The sequence below is a fragment of the Chlorocebus sabaeus genome, chromosome 17, assembly GCF_047675955.1.
Source record: "Chlorocebus sabaeus isolate Y175 chromosome 17, mChlSab1.0.hap1, whole genome shotgun sequence".
Classification (NCBI taxonomy): domain Eukaryota; kingdom Metazoa; phylum Chordata; class Mammalia; order Primates; family Cercopithecidae; genus Chlorocebus; species Chlorocebus sabaeus.
Genome location: NC_132920.1, coordinates 12273266 through 12286634, shown reverse-complemented (window position 1 = coordinate 12286634; position 13369 = coordinate 12273266).

Sequence of the window (13369 nt, the reverse complement as noted above, 5' to 3'; positions counted from 1 at the left end):
TAAATATAGAAACCCAGAGGGCCTAAAATAGCCAGACAATCTTGATTAAAAAAAAACAAAGTTAGAGATCTTACACTAATCAATTTGAAAACATACTCTACAGCTACAGATATTGTGATAGTGATCTATTGAAATGAAAGGGGTCCAGAAATAGATCAATGGAACAAAATAGAGAACCCAGAAATGGACACACACACATATATACTAATGGCTTCTTAACAAAAGCACCAACTCATTCCAATAGGGAAATGAGACTTAGACAAATAGTGCTAGAACACCTGGATATTTGGGGGAAAAAATGAGTCTTGACCACCTCCCACCTTATACCATGCACAAAAATTAATTTGATATGGCTCATAGACCAAAACACAAGGACTAAAAACGTAAAGTCTCTCAGAGGAACCTTGAGAATATAGCACAACCTTTGGGAAGACAAGATGTCTTAAACAGGACATTAAAAGGAGTAATTTCCTAAAAAATTGATGTAAGACTTCATAAATATTAATAATTTCTGTTCATCATTAAAAAATGAATTATCAAGTCACAAACTGGAAAATACATATACAATGCGTATGTCTAATAAAGGACTCATATCCAGGATGTATAGAGAACTCTTAAAAACCAACAATAAAAACACAAACAAGTCAATTTGTAAAAATAGGCAAAATACATGAACATGCCTATCACATAGGAAGAATGAATGGCCAGTAAGCTCAACACCATAGATCATCAGGGAAATGTCAACTAATGTCACAGTGAAATGGCATTTCACACAAATCATCACGGCTGAAGTAAATAAAATGTGATAATACCAAATGTTGGACTAAGTAAAATAAAAATATTAACAATACCAAGCATGAAGCAATTGGATATCCCAGGCACTGCTAGTGAGACTATAAGACTGGTATAACCACTTTGGAAAAATTCTGGAACTTTCATATAAAGTTAACCATAAACCCACTTATGGTCCTGCAATTCTACTCTCGGTTATTTATGCAAAAGAAATGGAAAAAAAAGAACATAAAAAAGACTTTCACAAGAGTGCTCATAGCAGTCTTAGTAACAACTCCAAATAGAAACAATTGCATTGTACTCATACAGGAGAACTGATGAATATAATATGATATATTCGTACAATGGAATATTACTCAGCAATAAAGTAGAACAAATTGCTGACAAAGGGAATCACATGAACAAATCTCAAAAACATTATGGTGAGCAAAATTAGCAAGACCTAAAAGAATATATACTGAGGTACTACATTTTATAGAAGCAAAGCTAATTTATGATGAAAGAAATCAGAACAGTGACTTCCTCTAGGCTCTAGTGGGACTGGGGGCAGGGCAGGAGTGAGTGTGTGTGAGGGGAATTGACTAGAAAAGGAAATGAGGGGGGGTTTTCTGGGTGAAGGAGATGTTTTATATCTTGGTTTGGATGAGTATATATAATTGTAAAATCCATCAAATGGGATCATTGTCTAGGCATTTTATTGTATATAAATTATACCTCATTAAGATGATTCTCAATTTTAAAGAGACCCATAACTTACAAAACATCTTGAAAAACTCGAGGCAAAATCTCTGAAAACATTTACTGGAAGGGAACAAAATAAAAACGTCCTGAAACTAATGGGCTGCAACACCTTTGCAATCTGACAGAAGGAGGGCTCTTCACACCTATCTCCTCCGTACTTCAGTACAAGCCTTTTTGGTGTTGCAATGTTGTCCAAGTTAGGAGAAATACTATGTTCCTCTGGCCCTGGGTCAGAGAGTGATGGGATCGACCAAATGGAAGGAACAGTGGAACTGATCAAAGGAAAGCAAATGCTTAACTTCGTCTTGATATCAAGGGTCAACCGACACACAGGTACAGCCAATTGACGCTCATTGACACAGTCAGTGTCAGACTTCTGGTGGAGAGAAAAATACTACTTCTGTCTGTGCATTCCAAGAGTCAAATTCGCCAAGCCGCGGAAGGCAGTCAGCAGCAACGAGGGATTGCTTGCACACAGGCCAGTCATTCCTGATGCTCTTTCTTTTCCTGGATGTTTCTGTTGATGGGCATGAGCAAGCAAAGGGAGCTTAGAGTGAAACCCAAGCGTTAGGGAGAAATTAGAGTTGACACATCAGTGTGGGAGGGTGAAGGAGGGAGTGAGGACGGCATCTCCTTCCCCATGTCAAGCATATTTCTCACTCCTTACAATGCTCCTTGTTCTCTGATGTGTCCTTTCCCATAGAGGAAGTTATTTGTGAGAGAGGAGGAGAGGAGCTAGCTCGTGGGAAAAAAATGTTTCTCGGGCTGTTAGCAGTAAATTGGCTCATGCCCAAGTAATGTCCTTAAGGTGTGCCATGAAAGATGAAGTCACTTGGCTCATTTTACCAGCTTCAGGATGGCATTAAGACCTGACAAAGAGAGGCAACACGTACAAGGAAACTAACCTGAGGTAAGACCGTGGCACTGAAGGAGTTTCCCTGGATGCAGCAAAGGTGGCGACCTTGTCCCAAAAAAATGCTGGAGAGGCCTTTACCCCAAAGAGGAAAGCTGGGTCATGGAACAAGGAAATGAATTGCATCCAGTGAAAATGCACATCTGATGTCCAGTCCAGACCAAGGCATGTATGCTCCCGGAGGCACACTAGCATGCTGGCACCCCTTCAAGCTATTATTCTTTGCATATTTTGTTTGTTCAGTGTGTATTTAGTTTAAAAAAAAAAAAGAAGAAGAAGACATAAAACAACAAAGGAAAAAATGCTTTTTGAGAGGAGGAGGGGGTAAGCTTTTTTAAAGCATAACACATATGGGAAAGAGCATATATCATGATGTGCAGCTCGGAGCATTCCTCCAAAACGAACACACCCATGTTCTTAGCACCCAGACCAAGAAACGGAAGATCAGAAGTCCCCCAGGCTCTCCTCTACCCACTACCACCCAACCCCCTAAAGGGAGCTGCTCTCTTGACTTCTAACATTGAAACTGTTTTTTAGCTCATGAAGTTGTAAAGCTCTTTATGTTTGCACTAAATCGCTAAATTTATCATTTTAATTTATTTGGAGCTCTTTGATTTCATGGCTTATGTTATTGCCCATAGCCAGAGGACAATTTTTACTCACATTCCTAAGTAGAGGTCGGTGACACGTATATATTGCAAAGTGTTGTTCCCTAGGTAGAGCACTTCATCTTGTCTTTTTTGATTTCAGCACGTCTGTTCCTGCTGACTTCAAATGGTTGTCAAGTGGCTGGACTCAGATGGTAGCTGCCTGCCATTGCTGCTAGTAACATATTCATGTATAAAAATAACAGAGATAGGTTGATGCTCGGAAGGAGTGTCTTTTTCATACTGGAAGGCATCATCTACTTTGGTCAAAGTAAAATATTTTTTTTTTCCCATAATGAAAGGAGTTGCATGTGGAAACCTGAGTTAGCAGGTGTCTGAGTTACCAGGCACCGTTTTTCTGATTTATTATAATGATGTGTTAGCACCATTTCTTAGAAACTGATATTCCAGAGAGGTGCCCAGTCTTTTATCCGATATATGTATTACAAATATTTTCTTCAGTCTGTGACTTGACAAACCTCTTAGTACCTTCTGGCCTGAAACTCTCTAAGACTCTCAGTTCAGGCTTGTAGAAGACTTTAAAGCCAAGTATGGGAGAGATTCCAATCATTCTCCCTGCAATATAAGGTTGGGATTGTCATTTCAATTAACAGACGTTCAAAGTGTGCCTTCTCTGGATGCTGAGAACACAGAGATAAAAAAAAAAAGATGCCGTTCCTCCCCTACAAGAGCTCTCTGTCAGGTGAGGAATCAGACTTGTGAACAAACACCACAGTAGAGACCACACAGCCTTTTTGCCTTGAGAAGTCCAAGAAAGCCTCACAGAAGAGAACACATTTTTTAAAAAAGTTCACCAGCAGAACCTTGAAGAAAAGCCATTCTTCCTGAGAAAGTAGCGTTTCAAAAGCCCAGGTGGAGAGAAAGTTCACAGCCAGGGTGAGGAATAGCTAACATTATATATACATGTATATCTATAGATAGATGTATATACATATGTGTGTGTGTGTGTATATATCTATATTTGAGATGGAGTCTCACTCTGGCACCAGGCTGGAGTACAGTAGCGCGATCTTGGCTCTGCAACTTCCACCTCCCTGGTTCAAGAGATTCTCCTGCCTCAGCCTCCTGAGTAGCTGAGACTACAGGTGCACGCTGCCACGCCCAACTAATTTTTGTATATTTAGTAGCGAAGGAGTTTCATCATGAAAACATGATAAAAGACTGGGCACCTCTCTGGAATATCAGTTTCTAAGAAATGGTGCTAACACATCATTATAATAAATCAGAAAAATGGTGCCTGGTAACTCAGGTTTCCACATGCAGCTCATTTCATTACTGGAAAAAAAAACACGTTGTTTTACATTTGGCCAGAATGATCTCTATCTCCTGACCTTGTGATCCACCTACCTCGGCCTCCCAAAGTGCTGGGATTACAGGCGTGAGTCACTGTGCCCAGCTACTAACATGGTATATTTTTAAAATGAAACATAATTTAAAGACACCTATACCTGAACCACCTGAGTTCTTGCTAAAACAAAGATTTCTAGGTTCTATCATTTACTGGATCATAATTTCTGGGGTTCGTGACCTGGGAATCTTCATTTTGCCAATATTTCCAGGTTAACTCTGTTGCACACAAAATTTGAGAAATGTTCCCCTATGACAGTGCCAAGGTAGGATGAAGATAAAACAGGAAGGCTGGGCGTGGTGACTCGCACCTGTAATCCCGCACTTTGGGAGGCTGAAGCGGAAGGATTATTTGAGGCCAGGAGTTTCAGACCAGCCTGGGTAACAAAGTGAGACCCATCTCTACAAAAAATAAAAAAATTAGCTGGGCATGGTGTTGGGCACCTGTAGTCCCAGCTACTCAGGAGGCTGAGGTGGGAGGATTGCTTGAGCCCAAGAGGTCGAGGCTGTAGTGAGCTGTGTTCATACCACAGCAGTCCAGCCTGGGCAACAGAGAGGGACCCTGTCTCAAACAAACAAACAAAAAACAGGAAAAGAAAGTTAGAGTCATATGGCAAAGGGTTTGTGTGATGAATAAAGGGCTGGTCTCCAGAGTTTCATATGGAATGGTAATCTGCAGTCACAGTGTGTGGTAGGTATTATTATCTCCATTTTATAGATGAATAGATGAAGACTGGGGAAGGTCAAATAGCTTCCCAAGGGGCTTGTAAGCAGTGGACCCATGATTTGAATCCAGGTATATCTGAATACAATGACCGTACTCTTAGTCATTTTACTGCACTCGAGCCACTTTCCTGATACATTTGTGCTGACCAGGCTGCCTTTCTTACCCCATTCTCCTTGCAAGGACTCCCTCTGTTGGGTGCAATAACTTGGATAGATTAGGCCTCACTTCAGACCTCTGTTACTCCACAGGGGTATCTAGGCAGCTGGAGCCCTTTGTGTTCCGGACTGCAGATTCGGGGACCCAGTGGTGAGTCCAGCTTATATGACTTGCATTCATCAGTAGCACAGTAGGTTTGATTGTTACTTTTCCTGAGCATTTACCCAATTTCTAGTGACAACTTTTAGTTTCATGGTCCAAACATTTGATGATCTCTGTAAGCAGCTGATGGTTTGTAAAGATATTGTCTCTCTTGGGTGAAAGGTGACAGAATTTAGCTAGAATTGCTTCTGTCTATTTTTAATTCAAATCTATTAAGAATATTATGCCAACCAGGAATTTAATATCTGGACTGGTAAGTTTTGTATTTGTGGGCTTATGTCTGACATCTGACTGAAATTTTAGAAATGAAACTATAAGCTTTCTCTGTGAGAATGTCTGTATTTAGAAAGGCCTTTACTTCTCATTGTGTGTGTAATACTTTTCTACCTCCTGATAATATTAATAAGCTAGATTATGAAATCTCTTAAAGAATCTCTAGTCTGACTTACTTAGAGATGAATCAGCATTTATATAGATTAAATATTCCTTTATTAAGACAAATTAAGAAAATTGAACCTCCAATGCTTTTAGTGTGGAGACTATCAAAGGTATTGTTATAGAAATTAACTCAGAATTTAGAAATTTAATTTTATGTAATTTCGGTATGTTTTTGGCAAATTAGTCTAGTTTAATATTTTGATTTAATCAATACGGCCAAGTTTTCTCTAATTTATCAGTGTTAAATACTGCATAAGCATAGATTTTGTTATACTTATACAGATTTACTGAGTAAGCTAGCATCACTTTTATTAAATGTTTAAATGAAAAAAATGTAAATTTGTGTTTAAGTAATTTTGAAGACTTATTTTGACAAATTTTATTTCAGCAATAATTAAGTTATACAATGTGTTAGCTTGAAGATAATTTGCAAAGTCTTTAGGAAACATAAAACCTTGGGCCAATAATAAATTGAGTTAATGAATGGATATCCAGTAGCTGCCTAGATCATTTCTGAGAAAAGTAGAATACTGAACATTAATTGCTAAACATCACTTTAAGTTTATATAATTTGTCTCTTATTTTATGTGGTAAAAATCTGTATATATCTATTAATGAATTTCTGGCACTTTGAGAAGTTACACTAGTAGAGATGCATACGAACACAGAAAACTGTAGAAGCGTCTCAGAAAAGGAATTTTATTTGTCATGGCCAAAGTTAGGTAAAGTTTAATGGATATACAGACAAAATTTTCAAAAACAGCTTTAGAGGCCAGGCACAGTGGCTCAAGCCTGTAATCACCTGAGGTCAGGAGTTCGAGACCAGCCTGGCCAAAATGGTGAAACTCCATCTCTACTGAAACTACAAAAATTAGCCAGGTGTGGAGGGGGATGCCTGTAGTCCCAGCTACTTGGGAGGCTGAGGCATGAGAATCATTTGAACCTGGAAGGTGGAGGTTGCAGTGACAGTGAGCTGAGATCACACCACTGCACTCCAATCTGGGCAACAGAGTGAGACTCTGTCTAAAAAACAAACAAACAAACAAACAAACAAAAACAGCTTTAGAAAGCTAAAATTTTGTTTTCTTTCTGTTAAATGAATTTTTTCTTGTATTACTGGTTTGCTTTTGATAAAAGATTATAAATGGTTATTTTTTATCTTCTGTGCAATCTACCTAGAAAACAAAGTATCTGTGTCTTACTAGAATAACCTGGTTTATGCTGACTATATGTCTTAGTCTGTTTGGGATACTGTAACAAAATACTGTAAACCAGGGGGCTAACAAACAATAGAAATTTATTTCCCACAGTTCTGGAAAATGGGAAATCCAAGACCAAGGCACTGGGAGATTCAGTGTCTGATGAGGGCCCCTTCCTGGTTCGTACGTGATGTCTTCTCGCTAGGTCCTCACATGGTAGAAGGGGCAGGAAAGCTGTCTTGGGCCTCTTTTCCAAGGGCACTAATCCCATTCATGAGGGCTCTGCCATCATCACCTAATCACTTCCCAAAGGCTCCACCTGCAGATACCATTACTTTGGTGATTAGATTTCAACATACGAATTTTTGGGGGATACAAACATTCAAACCACAACAATGTCCTCGATTAAAGAAAACAGAGTTTCTTAGGAAAGAGTTAAGCTTCTTTACAATCATGTTACCTCTTATATTTACTTTTTAAATTTTTTACTGTTGTTTTAGTCAAGTATGTATCCAAGTATTGTTTCTCAGTAACCCATAGTCTTACTTAACCAAGTAAATCACCTAACAACCTTTGATGTTTGTCTTCCCCAAACACAATCTTAATGATTTCTTTTGCACCTAAAACTATTTCTGAAAAATTTCAAGGGTAGAGGGCCTGGAAAAGTAAGAAGATTTGTCCTTTTATCTGCAAAGATGAGAAAGAGAGATGCTGGAAATAATTAGGTGTATTTGATATGTTACAACTGATGAGTTAGCAAATCAGATTTGCTTAGCTTTCTCTAGGTAAAATGTGTGTTATTAATATTTCAGTAAGTGTGTGCTGTAGACATCCCTAAATAATTGTCCATACCATCACTCTTCATATTTTTCTATTTGTCACGGTCCTAGTTCTGCTGTGCCTAATATTATACAATAATACAGTGCTATCAGTCATTCAGTTATTTTTAAAAATATTAATTTGGTCACAACTTTGATTCTTTGATTTGAACCTAGAATCTTCTAGGTCAGTGATTTTCAGCTGGGGATACATATCACCTCCCTATGGAGTTTTATTAGCATGTAGATATTTAGAATGTACTCCAGACTCATTCAGAATATATTCTTGATATATTCTTGGTATATTCTAACTATATGCTTGATATATTAATGGTATATTGTGTCAGGATTACTACAGTTATTTATCAAAATTTTTTTCCCTGTAAAAATAAGGTTTACCCATGATATAGTTTGGCTCAGTGTCCCCACCCAAATCTCATGTCAGATTGTAATCCCCATGTGTTGAAGGAGGGGCCTGGTGGGAGGTGATTGGGTCATGGAGGCGGACTTCCCCCTTTCTGTTCCCATAATAGCGAGTGAGTTCTCACAAGATCTGATGCTTTAAAAGTGTGTGGCACCTCCCCCTTGGCTCTCTCTCTCTCCTGCCACTATTGTGAAGAAAGTACATGCTTCCCCTTCACCTTCCACCATGATTGTAAGTTTCCTGAGGCCTCCTAGCCATGCTTTCTGTTAAGCCTGTGGGGAATCAATTAAATCTCTTTTTATAAATTACCCAGTCTCAGGTAGTTCTTTATAGCACTACCTGAGATGGACTAATACAACCCAATTTTATAAATCAGATGTAATAGCCACTCTTCTTTGAAAATAGGGGAAATTACCATGTTGTCTAAAATCTTTTGGATCTACTTCCTAATCTTGTTTTGCATGTCACACGAACAGCCGGATTTCCTTGTCAGTTGCATTATTGTTCTAACGACCTGTCACCAGATCTTTCACTTTTGAAAATTATCGGCAAGAAGTGAACCACAGTGATATTTTATGTCTTTTGTCATCTACAGATAGTCTTTGTTTTACTCTGATGCATCTCAGTCTTTGCAAATCAGCTACAGGCCATAGTGCTTGTCCTCAGCATGGTATCTTCTCAAAGCCCTGTAAAAAATGATGATACCAGATTGTCCTTCACTTTTGCCAGATACTTTTGGGTACAGGCTTCTGATGGTGTCACTTAAACAACTTTGAGAACACACCAGTGGACTGAGTTAGGATTCCTAGAACTCTAGCCAAGAAATGAAGGGGTTCATGAGACTCTTCACTCAAGACTGAGTGAAATAAGAATTAACTACATAGCACTGAACAAGGTGACGAGGACTGATTGTGGTTTTTGTTTGGAATATGATCATTCTGATATTCTGTTTTCTGGATATATAGGGAAGCCCTTTCTTTTTCCTCTTAAGCTATCTATAATACATGGCAATTTAGATTTTGCTTTTATAAACTGAAACTCAGTTTATAAACTCAGAGAATACGATATCACTTATGAAATGAAACATTCGATAGTGGCATTTTATTCTCTCTGCCTGACTCCTCCAGAATTTGGAAACTCTTATTGAATATTTTTATTTTCATGGCAACATAATCATTTGCATAGGTTCAATAAGAATCTGTCCTTCTTGTTACCATGACAAAATTGAAAATACAGGTTATGCAACTAAGGCAGTGCTTGGAATGTCACAGTTGAGAATGATGCTCATTTAATCAGATATGACCAGACGTTTTTAAGAAACTAAGGTTGGTTTTATGGAAATGATGCTTACAAAGCCTTCATGGGAAAACAGGCCTGATACCTGGTTTACAGATCCTCTTCCTCATAGGTGACTAAGGAGGTAAAGAAGGTCATTTCTTGGCAGGCCTAGGAATCCTAGGATATTTGGGGAACTTGGAGAAAAAGTAAATTTGCCCAGATTTATAGGTGCTTGACAGGTGAAATCTGGTAGCAGGTTCTTGGCTTGGCTTCCTGTCTAGAGATTTTTCTTTTTAAAGTCCAATCCTGGCCTCCTTGTGAAAATTTCCAAAAAGCAAACTTAAAAGGCCAATATGGTAAATTACCATTCTTGCTGTACCGATCTGAATAACCATGCTAGATCTAATGAGATGGCTTGTAATGGCAAGAATAATCTTTCTTTGAGATTATTCTTGATCTGAAGTCAGTGACTACACAAATAAATTTTGCATTTTAATGAAAAGCTATCCGTCAGATAGCACAGTCTTCTGGGTTATCTCGTTCTAACCTTGTTCATTGTTTTTGAGCTGTTTGAGTTTGTGGTTTTTTTCGTGTGAATAATGACTAATATGCAAACTGTCTTGTGTGGTGGAATTTTAATTGACTTTCTCCCTAGCTGTCAGTTTTTCTACCTATCTGTAAGTTGGACTGGATCCTGTAACCTTCCCAAATTATCAATCCTTATCAGATCTTCAATCTTTCTGGTTTCCAACATTTTTTTCGATTTTTCTTGCTGCTACCTGACTCAGTGTCACTGAGAACTAAAATCTGACTACCCGGATCCCTATGAAGACTCTAGGTTGTCGTGTATCTGGGTCCTTTTCCCTAGGATCTGAAGAAGCATTATAAGCTAAAATTTGCTGTATATACTTCAAAGGACTCACCACTGTAACAGACCATTCATGGGCCCAGTTTCTCCCTGGAAAAGCACTGCCTGGGCCACTAAGAAGCCTGTGGAATGCTAGAGTCAGACATGCCCTGTGGACAGCACCACTGAAAGCACTAATGTCCTATTCAGTAGCTCTAAGAGACTCAAAGAGCAGTGTCACAAAACTGAAAGATTTTCCTCCACCGACCTCTTGGAATCCACTGAACCGGTTACCCTCGGTATTCAATTTCTGGCTCTTTAATACACCTTTTATACTTATATTTCTTTTTTTTCTTTTAAGCAACCCTCGTTTAAGGTGCCTAATCCCCAGAATCCCAACACAACTGACCTTGACATTATCTCTCTACAGATGCTTCAACTGTCTTTGTAGGAATAACACCAAGACTCTTGGAGAAATTATTTCTGAGACCTTACTTCACCCCACTCAGGAGATTTATGATGGTCATTGAGTGGTTCCTTGATGAATGATATCCATCTTGAACAAAACCAGGGACTGACAATGTTGAACTTCATCTGAGTCCTGTGTCCCTCAACAAATCTCCTCATTCTTTATGTCCTGAGACATGGGCAACTGCAAGGAAACACCCTGCTCCCACCTCTTCCTTTCCACCCTTTCTTCATGGTTAAGAAAAGACCATCTCCATCCCTCTCATGACTACCAGGAGATTCAGAGTGGCTCCCTCGTTTACTGTCTCTAAAAACCCCAGGTTTCCTTCCTTTCCTTGAGACAGTCTTCATTAGTGAACATTTTCCTTATTGTAATAGCCTGAATAAGATCATCTCCTTAATTGTCTAGGGCATTTTGTCTTTCACCAAACCAAGGGGTACTGTGGCCACTGATCAGGGCAAAATGATGAGGTTATATGGAAAGAACCACACCAGTGACCAATGTCAGAGCAGGGTTAATTGGTAATGGTACCTTAGCAAGTTGTTCAAACACAAGGAAGACACCTAAGTTGACAGGTGGGTTATTCCTAACCATGTATCAAGAGGGAATTCTTGACATGGTGAGAAGAATTTTGTGACCATGCATTAAAGAGTAGGAGGTCAATAGGACATTTGAACTATAAAATAAGCTTACATTCAGTAAGTACTGTGATTTTTAGTGTAATTATTTCATTGTATTATAATGTTAACAAATGTAGTTAACTTCTGAAAATTCAGTCAAGATCTGTTAGAGTTGCTTTCTTTCTATTTTTAAAGTCATACCCCAAAATTTCAATTCAATCACTGCCACTTGAAAATTAGAGATTTCTGTCTTATTGTTGGTGTGTTGCTTTAAGATTTTCGACATCATTGAATTATGGCAAGATAAATCATCTTTTAATGGTCTAGATACCTGTTCACTTTTCTTATGAGTCAGTCACATGAGCATGTTAGGTTATGTTCTTTTTATCAAGTCATCTATCGACAAAGCATTTTACTGAGACTTCTTCACGCCTTTGATTCAGCTTTAAATTTCTTGAATGGTATCCTGCTTAGGAATTCAAGGCTGATTTCTCACCGTTTCTTTATATGAAACCTTCCCTGAAACCACCACTTCCCCTCCCTGCCCCCAGGCAGAGTTGATCACTGTCACTTTGATACCATCATAGGACTTGATTATCCCATAGTGTAACCTTTATCACTCTGGATTCTTCTTAATCAAAAAAGCATAGTGAATGAGGTTACCTGGTTCCTACCTCTTCACTAGCTGCCTGACCTTGCATGAGTTACTACTGAATTTCTGTCTTCAAGTTTCCTCATCTACAACATAGGATAAATACCTCATTGGGTTTTAGTAAGAATGAAAGGAGCTGATGCATGGGAAGTTCTCAAAAGACTGTCTGGGATATTAGTAAGCACCACATAAACACAAGCTATCAACTTGCACCGTCTCTTCTGTTATTGTGAGTTCCATGAGGCGTTTGTTATTGTGAATTCTTCATCTACTCTAAGCTCTAGGCCCACATATCTAGTTGACTATTTCACCTTTTACCTGATCGAACAAAGCATATCAAGTTCATTACGTCTACACTGAAATATTTACAGGTAAGATAATAATGATAGCTGGGATTGGCTTCAAAGTAATTCAAGGAAGGAGGGCAGGATGCAGGGAGAGATAAAACAACAGCCATCGTATCTCAACAACTATATAAACTATATGCTAGGTATATTGGCTTTATTACACTATTCTCTCAAATGTTGGATGTATTTGAAGATAACCACTGTCAACCTAGATAACAGAGAGAGACTCCCTAAAAGAAATTGAGCTGGGCACAATAGCTCCAGAACTCCCAGCACTTTGGGAGGCCAAGGCAAGAAAATTTTTTGAGCCCAGGAGTTCAAAACCAGCCTGGGCAACATAGGGAGTCCCTATCTCTACAAAAATGTTTTTTAATTATCAGGGCATGGTGCTGCACACCTGTGGTCCCAGCTACTTAGGAGGCTGAGGTGGGAGGGTCACTTGAGCCTGGGAGGTCAAGGCTACAGTGAGCTGTGATTGTGCTGTTGCACTCCAGCCTGGGTGACAGAGGAAGACCCAGTTTCAAAAAACAAATACATTAATAAATGAAAATAAAACTTTATTTATTCAGGGATGGACATTGCAATGAAAATACACATGCCATAGTAAACTATGTGCATATTCAAGGAGGTAAAGCTAAACAAAGATCGTTAAAGGAAAAATGAGGACGATAACATCGTTGTTTTGAGATCATTATCCTTGGCTACAATTATCAATAACAAGGGTGACACCAGTCTCAGGCTATACAAGCAGTTGCTGGGCAGATGTCTTCA